Raw genomic sequence first — 17945 nt, forward strand, 5'->3', positions numbered from 1 at the left:
GAGGCGTAACTAGAAACCACAGGGCCCAGGTGCAAGAATCTAAGAAGCCCCCCCCCCCACCTAAAAAAAACTGAATTTGATACATATTTTTTTTTTAACATTTAACACAGGAAAAAATGTGAATCAGATTACATGTCTGCAAAAGGAGGTACCCTGTGCCCACAGTCTGTGAGATGGTCTGACCCCCTATTACTGTATATAGTGATACTGTTTAACCCACCAATACTGTATATAGTGAGTCAATGACACAGTCTGTAATCTGCCAGTGAGATGGCTGGCCTGACCCTATCCGCCCCAGTACTTTATAAAGTGACCACAGTAGTCTGTGACATAGTCCAGCTCCCCATACTGTATATAGTGGTACTGTACAGTGACACTGTTTATCCCCTCCCCTCATGCTGTAGTAACAAGGTCTGTAATTTGCTGGTTCCACAAACATACACACACACATGCATAAATACACACATACATGCATACACACACAGTCACAGACATACATACACACATACATGCATAAATACACACACAGTCACATACATACATACACACATACACATACATGCATAAATACACACACAGTCACATACATACATACACACACACACACACATGCATAAATACACACACAGTCACAGACATACATACACACATACATACACACACATACATGCATAAATACACACACAGTCACATACATACATACACACATACATACACACAAACATACATGCATAAATACACATACAGTCACATACATACATACACACATACACATACATGCATAAATACACACACAGTCACATACATACATACACACATACATACACACACACACATGCATAAATACACACACAGTCACATACATACATACACACATACATACACACACACATACATGCATAAATACACACACAGTCACATATATACATACACACATACACATACATGCATAAATACACACACAGTCACATACATACATACACACATACATACACACACACATAGATGCATAAATACACACACAGTCACATACATACATACACACATACATACACACATACACATACACATACATGCATAAATACACACACAGTCACATACATACATACATACATACATACACACATACACATACATGCATAAATACACACACAGTCACATGCATACATACACACATACATACACACACACATAGATGCATAAATACACACACAGTCACATACATACATACACACATACATACACACACACATAGATGCATAAATACACACACAGTCACATACATACATACACACATACACATACACACATAAACACCATTGGGTAAAACAAAACACTAACCCCTGTAGTCAGAGACACTAGTGAAGCATCACATCACACTCACATGATATCAGTGCAGGCAGTGGCAGGTCAACATAGTTTCGCCCCTGAAGAGATTATATCAGTAGTACGTGAGATCTATCAGACTCTCAGCTGATGTTGCAATTCTTTAATTTGCAAAACTTTACCCAACATAGCGCTTGTTAATATTATGCAATATGTTAGTTCTTTTTTTGCTTTGAAAAAATCACGTTAACCAGTAGATTGAAATAAATTATGACAAAATATTAGGCCAAGAAATGCACATGGTCCATGTAATACATCACAATCCTACTACCACTCTTAAAAATCCTGGAACACATTTTAAATGAGCACAATTATTACAACAGACCTTAGCCTTTTTAGCCCTGTAACATCACAGTGTTACGAAACCTATGGTTTAACCTTCCCCTAATTTTAAACCCTTTCTGTCTCACATAATTTCTATGTGTAAGGGACTAACTTTCAAATTCCTAGCAGCTGGTACATGTGAGGTTTGGGTTTTGCTACAATAAGTAATGAGGGTTTATAGCATAATTTGCAAACCCCTTAGAACTGCCAGTGGTGACTAGGGTTGCCAGTTGTTGTCTACAAAATTACTGGACTACCTGTAGGCTAGTAGGTTACACAATATCCTCTCTACAAAGCTACCCTAGGCTGCCAGTAACACACAAATTCATTATTTTATCTTTGTCTGCAGTAACACACATACATTTTACTGAACAGTGTGTAAAAATGCTGTATTGTCCAGTTGAATAGTGGACACCTGGCAACTCTAGTGGTGACACTGTAGTATTTTTATGAACAAGTGAATAATTAATCCCCCTGTTTACACACTGCTTTCTAGTTTGCTGTTTGAATATTTAGTATATAAAGTGTTATGAGATTACTTACCAAGGTAGGCTGCTAGGATAGAAATACTGATCCAGATGAGGTGTTGAGCCATCTCAGTATAACTGATTTGCTCTGCCCCAACCAGCCTATTTGTATGGGTTGAGGTTTCTGCAAGAAGAGGAAACACGGAATGTGCTGGTAAAAAATCATATGCAAGTCTGACAATCACTCCCATAGCACAGAACTCTCAAACCTAACAAACTTTAAATACAAGCTGAGCAAGCTGCACTAAATGAACTCAGATTCTGCTTGTGAGCAGGCAAAGGAGCTGTGCACAGACCCAGTACTCACCAGCACGGTACAGGGGACATTTAAACTTCATAGTGCTCTTGGCACATAAAATATGCTGCCCCCTCATCCCTTATCTCTGTCAAATTTTACATCTATTATGAATTCTCTGTAGTGCAGCTACTGTTTAAAAGGACATAAAAGTGCAAAAAGAAAATTTACTAATATGTTAGAGCATTTTATAAACCTCTGCAAATTGATTAAGCACATAGTTAAAGTCAGCTCCAGCACAGCATTTTACTACTGAGAGCTAGCAGAACACATCTAGTGACAAGATACAAATGTATGTAACCACCAAATACCAGCTAGCTCCCAGTAGTGAATGATATGTGCCTATGCTTGATCAACAAAGGATACAAAGAGAAGAAAGTAAATTTGAAAATAGAAGCACATTTAAAAATGTCTTCAAATTACATGTTCTATCTGAATCATGCAAGTTTACTTTTGACTTTCATATAGTTCACAGAAATAATGTGAGGTATTAAGTGTTGAAAACACAGACTGCTACTTGGGAATGGCTGCTTTTAACCCCTTAAGGACCACAATGTACCCTGTATGTCACTGGTCGTTAAGGGGTTTTTCAGGACATAATAGCACAAGTCTAGCAAGAACACACTATTAATGCCCTCCCTCCAGCAGGCTTTGTGGAATAGAGCAGTCTCAACGCTGGTGGCAAGACCGCGCTATAAAACAATCAAGTCCCAAAAAAAGGCCAGCGACAAACAGGGTACGTCGCTGGTCCTTAAGGGGATAAGGAAGCTCATTCTATTGATCCTGGTTTGCTTGAAAGCTGCGTTTATAAATGATAAATAACTAAATTGCAATAATCACTATCTCAGACTGTGGGGTGAGTGAGAGGACAATGACCAGGGCCCAGCGGTAAAACAGACCAGCCAGTCGGGCAGAGAGACTGACTGAGTCTGTCACCGAGAGTGAGACTGAGTGTCAGTGCAAGGGACTCACTCGGGAGATTTTCTCCCAGCCAGAGCCGACAACAGTACACCATGACATGACAGACACTGTGCACTGTCACGACCCCCCCCCCTCAGTCTGACTCTGAGCTCACTGTGCCCCCCGTCCCCCTCAGTCTGACTCTGAGCTCACTGTGCCCCCCGGCCCCCTCAGTCTGACTCTGAGCTCACCGTGCCCCTAGTGGCCCCCCTCAGTCTGACTCTGAGTTCACTGTGCCCCCCGGCCCCCCTCAGTCTGACTTTAAGCTCACCATGCTCCCCGGCCCCTCCTCAGTCTTACTCTGAGCTCACATTGCCCCCGCGCCCCCTGGCCCCCCCTCAGTCTGACTCTGAGCTCACTGTGCCCCCGCGACACCCCCCTCAGTCTCTGAGCTTACCTCGGCTTCCAGTGAGACGTCTCTCTACGCTCACCACTCAGACTTGCCGCACTAGCCAGAAGACTCCCAGCCAGGACCCAGATGTTCCCACACAAACCACAGTCAGTCCACTCCAGATTCGGTTGACACGACTCCTGCTACTGACTAGGCTGCACCGCACGTGCAGTCACGAGACAATTGTTGAGATACACGTACATGCAGCCAGTCAGTCAGTCAGTAGGAGGAGGGAGAGACTCTCAGTGTGCGTCAAAATGGAAAGTTCCGGGGCAACCGGCAGAGTCATCAAAGACGACAATTGTGCTCTGCAGATGCCTGCCCTGGAATGGAAATTAAAAATATAATAATATGATGATAGTTAATAAGGTTCATAATGGTTGGGGGAAAATTAAAAAAAAAAAAATTAATAGTAATAAAAAAAAAAAAATACAACCACCTGCCTTGGGCCCCCCTTGTGTGGGAGACCTGCTGGGCCCGGGTGCACTGGCGACCATTGCATCACTGTTAGTTACGCCCCTGTATATATATCTATCTATAGGTATAGATATATTGTAGACAAGAAACATCAGATATATGTAGAAATATGTATTTATGAATAAATAGAAAATATTCTGTTATGTGAAGAACACTGGAATGTGAAATATTCATATTTTCATGTCTGGTTATCGCACATGAGAATACTCGATCTGGTTTGCTCAAGAGTGGGGTGTTTTTATTCCCACTGACTTCTAAGGGGGAGTACGTGAAGTCACATGTAATATTCTAAGTTTGGCACAAGTGAAAACAGTTTACTTTCAACTCATACTATGAGCGCAACCCCACAAAGCCCAAAAAGCTTACTTCTAGCGAAATTATCGCTAGAGCGGGAGCATTTATTAGCGCTCCACTTGTAATCTGGCCCATAGAAAATAATGGACTTTTTTATTATTAAATATCTATTTCTATACATATATCTGATACTATTCATGTAAAATATATATATATTATATACTTATATATCTATAGGAATAGATATGCAGGTATAAGCATATATATATATATATATATATATATATATATACACACACACACATATATATATATACAAACAAGTTAACGTCCAGCACCAATTCTATCCTCGGTAAGGGTGCAAGCAGCCGCTGTCTCACCTTGACAGGTATTAATATGCAAAATAGAAATGGCTGCAGCACTCCAAGTTGTTTTTTTATAACATTTTTATTACAAGCAGTGAAATACAGGCGACGTTTCTGGCTTCTGCCCTTTCTCAAGCCAAGTCTATATATATATATACATATATATATATATATATGTGTGTGTGTGTGTGTGTATTTAAGAATAAAAGGACATTATCCTGTAAATGAAGAACATTGGAATGTTAAATATGTACAATAAATATACAGTAAAAGACATATAAACACCTAAAAACATATGTATACAAATATAGACATATAAATATTTCACATTCCAATGTTCTTCACACACAGGAATATGCTCTATGTATTTATAAATAAATATTCCTATATATATCTGTATATATCTATACATAGGGCTCAAAATTTCAAGCCCAAGCTACTAGCTAGCCCAAAATGTTATTTGCCACTTTTGATCCCACCCACTACCCCGCCTACACCACACCCACTACTCCCCCCTCTTTGGTTTAGCCAATGTGAAACACCTTATTGTGCAGTAATTTTTGAATATTGCTTTTGTTTTATATCATAACTTAAATAATGCTACATACAGTAATACATTAACAAAAATAAGTGCATAGCAGTTAGCAACATCAACTAGAGGTTCTGGGGCAGACAAAAGCAGGACAGAAAAAGGAAGTTATTGAACTGAAAGAAAGCAGAGAGTGACGAGAGAGGACATTAATGTTAGGTCATAGCAGACCTGGAAAATTTGTTTTTATAACTATCATCTCTCATCTATTTTCTCCACTTCCTCCTCTCTTCAATCCCTCTTTTTACTCCCTTCCTTCTCTCTCAGGCAATGGGGCCAATTTATCAAGGACCGAATGGCCTCTGATGCCCCTGTTTCCGCGCAAGCCTTCAGGCTCACCGGAAACAGCAGTTATGAAACAGCGGTCTGCTCCTTAACTGGTCCGCTGCCTCTGAGGCTGCAGACATCAATCCACCCGATCCTATATGATCGGGTTGATTGACACCCCCTGCTAGCGGCCGATTGGCAGCGAATCTGCAGGGGGCGGCATTGCACAAGCAGTTAACAAGAACTGCTTTTGCGATGTTAAATGCCGACAGCGTATGCTGTTGGCATTCAGCAATGTCTGGCGGACATGATACGCTACAGCATATAATGTCCGCCAGACTTTGATAAATTGGCCCCATTATCTTCTGTTTACACTCTCTCTTCTCTCTTAAATCTCTTCACTTGTTTTTTTTCCCTGCATGCTTTCTTAACACTATCTTTTTCTCCACTTTCACTTTTTCTCTCCAATCTCTCTCTGCCCCTGTTTACCCTCTCAGAAGTAACAATCTAAGCACTAATGGGGTCCCTAAATTCCTATAGGAATAACATATCCTTCCCCTTTTATGGATATATAATATCCCTTTAGATGATATTTGTAGACTTTCACTAACTTTCACTCGCCACTGTTAAATTTCTACTCACCAATGGCTAGTGGGCTAGTGGAAATTTTGAGCCCTAAATATATATATATATCTATATATATTACAAAAAACATCAGATATATGTTGAAATATGCATTTAAGAATAAAAAGAACATATTCTGCTATGTGAAGAACATTGGAATGTAAAATATTAATATTTCATTTTGGGTTAGCACACTTGAGAAAATGATATTGGGTTTGTTTAACTAGTAGGGTGTTTTCCCCCCACTTTTCCCGCTCCATTGAAGTTTATGGGGCCTATTTATCATTGCGTCAATCTCGACGCATGTGCTGGAGTTAATACACTCGCCAGACATCGCTGCCGCGAATCTACATACGGCAGCCTTATTTATTAAAAAGTCTGTCAAAAACACAAGCGTCAAGTACAGAGCGATGAACCTCGGGCTGTTGATAAATAAGAGTCATCGATGTCGCGGATATTCTGTTTTTTTCCAACTTTATTTATACCATTTCATTACTGTCCATGATTTAGCACATTTCTCTAAAGCTAATCTTTTTTTTTCATCTGTTAATGTCTAAGACATAGCTAAATTTATACCTAAACAAACAATAATATCTCATAGAAAGTTATTTTCTATGTATTTGTTATACAAAAAACGGATATATGTTATTTCACATAAATTAATGTGTTTTTGTATTTCTAGAAATCATGATGTGCCTATCTCATGTTTTTTTGTTTTATAAAATGATTATTAATGCTAGAATTTGTACATATATCTTTGCACATACCAACACTAACTAAAGCACTAAATAAAGTATTAACCCCTAAACTGCCATTCCCCGACATTGCGGACACTAATTAAACCTATAAACCCCTAAACCGCACCACCCCCACATCACAACAGCCTAAATTAAACTATATTAACCCTTAACCCTAAACCTAACCGTAACCCTAACCCTAAACCTAAACCTAACACCCCCTAACTTTAAAATAATTAAAATAGAGCAAAATTAAAGTTACAGTTATTAACTAAATAATACCTATTTTAAACTAAATACAAAAATTAGCTGTGAAATAAAAATAAAACCTAAGCTAGCTACAATATAACTATTAGTTATATTGTAGCTAGCTTAGGTTTTTATTTCACAGGTAAGTTTGTATTTATTTTAACTAAGTAGACTATTTAGTAAATAGTTATTAATCATTTACTAACTACCTAGTTAAAATAAATACAAACTTACCTGTGAAATAAAAGTAAAACCTAAGCTGCCTTAAACTAAAAGCTAACATTACAAAAATAAAAAACTCTAAAATTACAAAAGATAAAAAAAATTACCATTACAAAAAATAACAAATGAAAAACAATAAAATTATTCCTATTCTAATACCCTGTTTAAAAAAAACAAAAAAAACCCACCCCAAAATAAAAAAAACCTAATTTATAATAAACTACCAAGGGCCCTTAAAAGGGCTTATTATAGGGCATTGCCCTAAAGAAGTCAGCTCTTTTTCTAAAAAAAGAAAAACAAATACCCCCTAACAGTATACAAACCCCCACCCCCCAAACCCTTGTTGTTAAACCTAATCTACCCATTGCCCTGCAAAGGGCATTTGTATGGGCATTCAGCTCTTTTATTGTCCATTAAAAATAAAAATTGGCTATTATAAAAAAAACAAAAAAAAAAACATTACACAAAATAACAAGCAAATTATTCAAAATAATAAAAATTATTCCTATTCTAAACCCTTTTTTTAAAAACACCCCAAAATAAAAGAACCCTAATCTATAATAAACTACCAATAGCCATTAAAAGGGCCTTTTGTTAGACATTGCCCTAAATAAATCAGCTCTTTTGCTACAAAATAAAAACAAACACCCCCTAACATTACAAACCCCCACCCACCCCAAACCCACAAAATAAAAAACCTAACTAATAAAACCTAATCTAATTGCCCAATAGCCCTAATCTAAAAAAAAACACCCCAAAAAAACCTTAACAAAAACTAACACTAACCCCTCTTTACGTACTCACAGTTGCTGAAGTCCGGCTTGAACGATCTTCATCCCAGCAGCTCCATCTTCATCCAGGCGGCTCCATCTTCATCCATCAAGGGACTGGCATCTTCTTCATCCCTGCAGAGGCAGAGCGGTAGATGCACTGAGGCGGATGTCCAGACGGGGGTCCATCTTTATCCAGGCGGCTCCATCTTTATCCATCGAGGGACCAGCATCTTCTTCATCCCTGCAAAGGCGGAGGTCCATCGATCTGACGTGGAGGTCCTATTCATGCGCACACTGAGGATTTAAATGCAAGGTACCCTATTGGTGGTACCATTGCATTCCTATTGGCTGAAAAATTTAAATCAACCAATAGGAATTAGAGCTGCTTAAATCCTATTGGCTGTTCAAATCAGCCAATAAGATTTAAGCAGCTCTCATTCCTATTGGCTGATTAAGCTACCCAGGTTCTGAACCAAAAATGGGCCGGCTCCTAAGCTTACATTGTTGCTTTTTCAAATAAAGATACCACGAGAACGAAGAAAAATTGATAATAGGAGTAAATTAGAAATTTGCTTAAAGGGTCAGTCAACACCAGAATTTTTGTTGTTTAAAAAAATAGATAATACTCCTGTTTGTAGGTGACCCCAGTAACAACCTCCAGCCCCTCCTGGATACCGTCAAGATATTAGGGTCCTTTTCGGGGTATAAAATCAATGTTGATAAATCGGAGGTAACCTGGTTGCAGAACCTCGGTGACACCACACTGTCAGGCAGTGGCCTCAGGGTCACAGAGGGATCCTTCAAATATCTTGGTATCCTTTTACACATTGATCCCACGAAACTATACCACCTCAACCTCACAGGAGTCATTGCAAACATCAAACAATTATTGTCAGGTTGGACAAGGCTCCCCTTGTCCCTTTCGGGGAGGGTTCAGCTTTTTAAGATGATCGCCCTTCCTAAGCTCCTCTATCCGCTACAGATGCTGCCTCTTCTATTGACACACAAAGATGCTGCCTCTCTCCAGACCTCATTGGGTCGCTTTATCTGGCAAGGGAAAAAGCATAGGATAGGTCAAAAGTATCTATTTATGTCCTCGAGTGAGGGTGGGCTTCGCCTTCCAAACATTATCTGGTACAACTGGTCCACATTGTCTAAGATTGTCTTGGACTGGATGGTAGGGAATACATATTTCACCGTCCCTGAGTTAGAGGGTGGTCTTATTAGGCCATTGCATCTTGCTTTCCTGCCCCACTCACCTATCAAATCGCTTCCTTTATCCATACAATCTCATATATTATTCAAAGATCCTTTGAGGGCGTGGTCCGGGATTTGTAAGCTATGGGGGACACAACATCTAGTGACTAAATATTTGCCGATTCAGGGCAATCTACAGTTCCTCCCTGGTTACACGACTGAAGTGTTTGCTACATGGCACCACCGACATCTTACAAGACTTCACCAACTTTTTAACCCACTCACTTTAGACATCATACCCTTTTCTGAATTGCAAAGCTCGCACGATCTCCCAGGGACACATAGGTTTGCGTATTTTCAATGCAGGCATTATCTGTATAAACTCATCTCAGACAAGCTGTTGACTACCGAGCCTTCCAACATTGATAAATTGTGTGCTCTAGCTAAGCAGGGCTCTTATAAGATATCGCACACTTATGACCTATTGCTTAAACACTGTGAAGGGCCTACTAGACAAGGACTTGTAACGAAATGGGCAAACAGTAGAGAACTGACGGTGGACTCTGACCTCATTACAGGGAGCCTCGGGAAGGTACATGCTAGTACAATCTCAGCCAATCTAAGGGAGACACATATGAAATTTATCCACCAGTCCTACATCACACCTGGCATTCGAGCTAGATGGGTCCCGGGGGCGGAGAATATCTGCAATAGGTGTAGGTACCCATCCCCAGATTGGATTCACTTATTGTGGGATTGCCCCAAGCTGAGAGGATTTTGGTTTAGAGTTTCTTATTGGTTGACAAAAGTAACAAATCAACAGGTGACCCTTACAGCACAACATGTTATATTTCTGATACCCAAAGACAGAATTTATAAGTTTGACATTTTTCTCACGACTGTCTTGATGCTGGCTAGGATGGTTATTCTGAAGGGGTGGGCTAGCAATAGAGCACCCCCACTCGGGCAGCTGCTTAGCAGATTACACAACCAAATGTTGACTGAGCAGGCGGATACAAAGGGGGATCCGGAAAAAAGAGTCAGGAAATTTATCCACAAGTGGGAGGCTTACCTTCTATTTCTTTCACCTAGAGTAAGAGACAGTGTTATATACCCATTTAGAAATAGCCTTTTCATTTTGAATGAGAACCTCCGAGGTAAATGGTGCTTACAGACTGACTGACTTGTCTCGCTTATCTGTGAATACTTGAGGTCTTGACATTTGTACAATTACTGGATCTTGCTGCTTGGTCTGTGGGGGGCGAGTCGGAGGGTCCGGGTAAGTGCTAATGTTATTCTTTGTGAATTGTCTGTTCATATTTCTGTTTTTGTCCCTTTTCTTTGTTTTTGTTTTTGTTTTATTTTTGGTTGTTCACTTGGAAAAAATGAAAATTGTGTGGACGGTTTGATTCCCTGCCTCTGCAGGAGGAAATCTTCCTTTATATCATCAGTAACTATGATGGACTTGGCAAATCTTACAAGTGCTTTAGCATTTCTTATTGTTCAACTTGTTATGTATATGGTGAATCATTTTGTCCTCACTATTAATAAATAAAGTTATTAAAAAAAAATATATAGATAATACCTTTATTACCCATTCCCCAGTTTTGTAAAACCAACACTGTAATAATAATACAAGTTTTACCTCTGTAATTACCTTGTATCTAAGCCTCTGAAAACTGCCCCCTTATTTCAGTTCATTTGACAGACTTGCATTTTAGCCAATCAGTGCTCACCCCTGTGTAAACTTACGTGCGTGAGCCCAATGTTATCTATGTGAAACACATGAACTAATGCCCTCTAGTGGTGAAAAACTGTCAAAATGCTTTCAGATTAGAGGCGGCCTTCAAGGTCAAAGAAAATGGCAAATGAACCTCAACTAAGAATACCAAGAGAACAAACAAAATTGGTGATAAAAGTAAATTGGAAAGTTGTTTAAAATTACATGCCCTATCTGAATCATGAACGTTTAATTTTTACTAGACTATTCCTTTTATTTACCAAAAAATTAAACATTACAGCTATAAATATACAGCCTCATGCTACATAATTAAAAATAAATCCTCATTTCAAGATGAATAACCTTTGGATGTACTTTAAAGGGACAGTCAAATCCAAAATAATTTTTCATGATTTAAATAGGGCATGTAATTTTAAACAACTTTCCAATGTACTTTTATCACCAATTTTGCTTTGTTCTCTTGGTATTCTTAGTTGAAAGCTAAACCTAGGAGGTTCATATGCTAATTTCTTAGACCTTGAAGGCCGTCTCTAATCTGAATGCATTTTGACAGTTTTTCACCACTACAGAACATTAGTTAATGTGTTTCATATAGATAGCATTGAGGTCATGCACGGGAATTTACGTAGGAGTGAGCACTGATTGGCTAAAATGCAAGTCTGTCAAAAGAACTGAAATAAGGGGGCAGTTTGCAGAGACATAGATACAAGGTAATTACAGAGGTAAAACAGGTATTATTATAACTGTGTTGGTTATGCTAAACCGGGGAATGGGTAATAAAGGGATTATTTATCTTTTTAAACAACAATTCTGGTGTTGACTGTCCCTTTACATAGAAACTGTTTTTAGATAGATTTTTCAACAAAAAGCCTTTTATTAAAAAAATATCCTATTTAAATAAAAAAATCTGATGCAAATAAAAAAATAGATTTAAATTAAAAAAAAATCTGATTTAAATAAAAAAATCCAATTTTTTTTTATATAAAAAAAAAGATTTTTTATCCACCCTGCTTGTGCACACCCATGCATCTATATATAGTATATGAGGGCATTTTATGAGGAGTTATATATCAGTCTCTAAATCAGGACGAGAAATTAAATTATTAGTTAAAAAAAAAAAAAATAATAATATGAAGCTAAAGGGCAAAGCAGTATTTCTGGAAGTCTTTCACATGGCATAATGAAATAAAAGGTCCTATTAACTGCATAATACTTCATACAAGTTTTATCACAGAGCCAACTAGCAAGTTTGCTGTATTAGATTTAATACAAACAGTGATAACATTTCAGATATATTTGTGGATGAGAGCTCAGGGTTCAGGGATCACCAATTAGCGATTTGGTAAGTACAGCGATTGGGTAACCTCACACAAACAAAAGGTTTAGATTAAAAAGCAAGATTTTTCCCTCTCGGGGAAATAACAAAAACGTTCTTTAAAAGGACAAAGATTATTGAAGAGAGTACATCAACTATGAATGTCTAGAGTGGTTGGGGATGTTATTCCAATTAAATAAAATAGTTTATAGGAAATACAGACAATTCTGGCAGAATAGCTTAGGGATGTACTGTAGGTAAGGGCAAACAGTTATGCCAAAGTCATAATTCATATCAATAAAAAAATGATGATAAACTCTTTTTAATACTAAGAAGACAGTGCTGAAGCCATTGGGAACGATTTATTATAGTATGGACGGACATGATACGATGTAGCGTATCATGTCCGCTGCACATCGATAAATGCTGACAGCATTATCATTGCACAAGCAGTTCACCAGAACTGCTTGTGCAATGCCGCCCCCTGCAGATTCACGGCCAATCGGCCGCTAGCAGGGGATGTCAGTCAGCCCAATCGCATAGGATCTGGTGGATTGATGTCCGCAGCCTCATACCAGGCAGACAAGTTATGGAGCAGCGGTCTTTAGACCCCTGCTTCATAACCGCTGTTTTTGGCGAGCTTGAAGACTCACGCGGAAACAGGGGCATCAAGCTCCATTCAGTCTTAACTTAAAAGGATATTGTAGTCAAAAATAAATAATGGAATATTTTGAAAAATTATACCAGCAATTACCCAGCTTGTATTGCACAACCGAACGTGCAGGGAGTGTTATCCTTTGCAAGTGAATAGCACACAATCTGGTATTAAAAGTGTATAGTAAAAAATGTTAAACAGAGAATCTTAAATTGTCCGACTTTTTTTAACACAAACTATACTTTTAATGGATATTATATGGAGTGTAGATCTCAAATTATATTTTAATGGATATTATATGGAGTGTAGATCTCAAATTATATCTCATACATAAGTGGTGGCTAAAGTGTTGCGTTTGAGCACAACAAAAAATACAGCTGAAAACGTTTGCACTTATAGAAACCTAACATAGGGCTGCGCCATATTACGAGTGGGGCGCTATTGTAACGTGCGTCCGTAAGGGGCAAATTTGCTCGTTTACGAGCGCACGTTAAATAATCAACCATTACAAGTGCCTGGTTAATGCTACTGTGAGCACGCAGTTTAACTTTGCGCTAATCAGATATCTGGTTAAAAGTAAAAAGTTGCCCCAATTACGCCCAAAATAAAGAGGGCCGTACATTAAAATAAAATATAAATATGCGCATCTTTTTTTTTTTTTAAACTACACAAAGCTGTTATAGGGGGTGTTAGAAAAAAAAATGTCACTGTATTCCACTTGTGTTGTAAAGCTTGTGTGGAATACGGTGACGTATGTGCGCTCATGCACACTGAAAGGGGTAGCAAAATTTGATGGGTTAGCAAATATCGAGGCTTTGAGTGCTCATGCGAGCCGCCCACGCCCTCCATATGTAACAAACATTAACTAAACTGTTTCTCCATTAGTTATTTGCAGCGCTATATGTCATCGCGATTACTGATAAGTACGTTCTATCGATATTCATTGGTTGATAGATACAATGGGCATGTGTGTCTGTCATTCATTGATCAATAGTAGGAAGTAGAGACATGCATTTGGATCCTTCATTAGGATCATAATTCGGAAGTAAACTGCTGCTCCTGCCATTCGACTCTTTTCAGAAGCCGGATTTATTCTTGTCAAAGTTCAACACACTAAGATCTGGATTTGCACATATGTTAGTGTGAAGGATCCAAATCTGTGTCTCTAGAAGGAGGTACATATCAACCAATGAGCATTAGTAGGAAGTGTCTTTCAGCCAATGAACATTTGTGAGAAGTATGAAACTCATACTGTTCTATTATTTTAAATCTAAATTTAAATAGCTTTAACATCACATTATTACTGGCAAAAAGTAATATATTTAAATGATACTCTTTTTATATGTATGTTAAAATAAATTGGGTACAAAGCTAGACTGACAAATAGACTGCCTGTTTCACTTCCCAATTTCCTGGGGATAACTACATTTTTGATTTTATAAAAGGACCGTTTATTGGCTGAAGTTCATAAATTGTATCCACATTTCTTTTTTGTTTGTCTTTTGCTTTTTTTGTCTGTTTGTCTTACACTCCCACCTGATCCCGGTGTTCCTGTTATCAGCCAGGAAACTGTGTAGCAGGCACTCTATTTGTCAGTCCAATTGAATGTAATCTTAGACTGATAGACAATAAATTGGGATTTTCCAATTTCATTGCCTCTTAAGCAAGACAATAAATGTAGGTTTAACTTTGTGAAGGATTATTTAACAAATATAGGGTTTTTCTTTTAACCTTTTAACTAAGATAGTCTTCTTTAATAGTTAATCAATACCTTGAATGCTTTTAATCAATTTAGAACTAAATGGTTGATTTAAGAGAGAGTGAACCATAACATCAAATCATTTCTCTTATTTCTCCCTTTTCCTTTGTTTTGCTTTGTTGATTTATATATTTATCATTGATATTAGTAGAGGGTGTCAATAAAGGATATGTTATTAAGTCAAATGGATGGGTGGCTGCTCTTTGTGGCCTAGAAACCAGTTTTGTAAAATACATTCGGCTAGATTACGAGTTTTGCGGTAAGCTGAAAAAGCAGCGTTAACAGGTTCTAACGCTGCTTTTTCACTACCGCTGCTATTACGAGTCTTGCAGGTTTAGGGGCACCGCACACTTTTTTGGCCTTACGTAAAGTTCGTAAACCCTTTTTTTCTATGGGACTTCCATAGTGCTGGTATTACGAGTTTGTCCTGGGAGGCCAAAAAGTGAGCGGTACACCCTATACCGCCAAGATTCCTAACGCATTCTAAAGTCAGTAGTTATGAGCTGTAGCATAAAACACTACAACGCCGTAGCATAAAACTCATAACTAAAGTGCTAAAAAGTACACTAACACCCATAAACTACCTATTAACCCCTAAACCGAACCCCTCCCACATCGCAAACACTATAATAACATTTTTAACCCCTAATCTGCCGCTCTGGACATCGCCGCCACTAGAATTAACATATTAACCCCTAAACCGCCGCACCCCGCCTCGCAAACACTAGTTAAATATTATTAACACCTAATCTGCCGCCCCTAACATCACCGCCACCTACATTATACTTATTAACCCCTAATCTGCTGCCCCTAACATCGCCGCAACCTACATTATATTTATTAACCCCTAATCTGCTTCCCCCAACATCACCAACACCTACATTATATTTATTAACCCCTAATCTGCCGCCACCAATGTCGCCGCAACCTACCTACACTTATTAATCCCTAATCTGCCGTCCCCAACATCGCAGCCAATAGGATTTTTTCTACCTTAATTCCGATAGAATTCTATCAGCCAATCGGAATCTAAGGGACGCCATCTTGGATGACGTCATTTAAAATGATGATGATGAAGAGGATGCTCCGTGTCGGATGTCTTGAAGATGGACCCGCTCCGCGCCGAAAGGATGAAGATAGAAGATGCCGTCTGGATGAAGACTTCTGCCCATCTGGAGGACCACTTCTGCCGGCTTCGTTGAGGACATCTTGCCGCTTGGATGAAGACTTCTCCCGGTAAGTGAATCTTCGGGGATTAGTGTTAGGATTTTTTTAAGGGCGTATTGCGTGGGTTTATTTTTTAGGTTAGGGATTGGGCCTGCAATAGAGCTAATTGCCCTTTAAGGGCAATGCCTATCCAAATGCCCTTTTCAGGGCAATGGGGAGTTTAGGATTTTTTTTTTTAGTTTTTAGCTTTTATTTGGGGGGCTGGTTGTGTGGGTGGTTGGTTTTACTGTTGGGGGGGTTGTTTGTATTTTTTTTTACAGGTAAAGGAGCTGATTTCTTTGAGGCAATGCCCCGCAAAAGACCCTTTTAAGGGCTATTGATAGTTTAGTTTAGGCTAGGGTTTTTTTTTATTTTGGGGGGGCTTTTTTATTTTGATAGGGCTATTAGATTAGGTGTAATTAGTTTAAATATCTTGTAATTTGTTTTTTATTTTCTGTAATTTAGTGTTTTTTTGTGATATAGCTAATTTAATTTAATTTATTTAATTGTATTTAATTTAGATAATTTATTTAATTGTAGTGTAGTGTTAGGTGTTAGTGTAACTTAGGTTAGGTTTTATTTTACAGGTACATTTGTATTTATTTTAGCTAGGTAGTTATTAAATAGTTAATAACTATTTAATAGCTATTCTACCTAGTTAAAATAAATACAAACCTGCCTGTAAAATATAATTTAAATAAATCAAAATAAAAATAAACCCTAAGCTAGCTACACTGTAACTATGTAGCTAGCTTAGGTTTTTTTATTACAGGTAAGTATTTAGTTTTAAATAGGAATTATTTAGGTAATAATAGTAATTTTTATTTTGATTTATTTAAATTATATTAAAGTTAGGGGGTGTTAGGGTTAGACTTAGGTTTACGGGTTAATAAATTTAGAATAGTGGATGCGACGTTGGAAGCGGCAGATTAGGGGTTAATAAGTGTAGGTAGGTTGCAGCGACATTGGGGGTGGCAGATTAGGGGTTAATAATGTAGGTGGCGGCGATGTCCGTAGCGGCAGATTAGGGGTTAATAAGTATAATGTAGGTGTCGCTATGTCGGGGGCGGCAGATTAAGGGTTATTAAGTGTAAGATTAGGGGTGTTTATACTCGGGGTTCATGTTAGGGTTTTAGGTGTAAACATAACTTTAGTTTCCCCATAGGAATCAATGGGGCTGCGTTACTGAGATTTATGCTGCTTTTTTGCAGGTGTTAGACTTTTTCTCAGCCGGCTCTCCCCATTGATGTCTATGGGGAAATTGTGCACGATCACGTACGACCAGCTCACCGCTGACTTAAGGAGCGCTGGTATTGAAGTGCGGTATGGCGCTCAATTTTGCTCTATGCTCACTTCTTGTCTTTTAACGCCGGGTTTGTAAAAACCCGTAATACCAGTGCTGCAGGTAAGTGAGCGGTGAGAAAAAACTGCACGTTTGCACCGCACAGCTCATAATGCAAAACTCGTAATCTGGCCGATAGTTTGCCCAATTGCCACCTGGGCTTATAACTCATAGTATGTTCTGCTAAGAAGGCTGGATCATGTCATGTAGGTCTGAGTGTTTACTGCCTGTAGAATGCGACACATTGATT

The sequence above is a fragment of the Bombina bombina genome, chromosome 1 (genome assembly GCF_027579735.1).
Source record: "Bombina bombina isolate aBomBom1 chromosome 1, aBomBom1.pri, whole genome shotgun sequence".
In the NCBI taxonomy this organism is placed as follows: domain Eukaryota; kingdom Metazoa; phylum Chordata; class Amphibia; order Anura; family Bombinatoridae; genus Bombina; species Bombina bombina.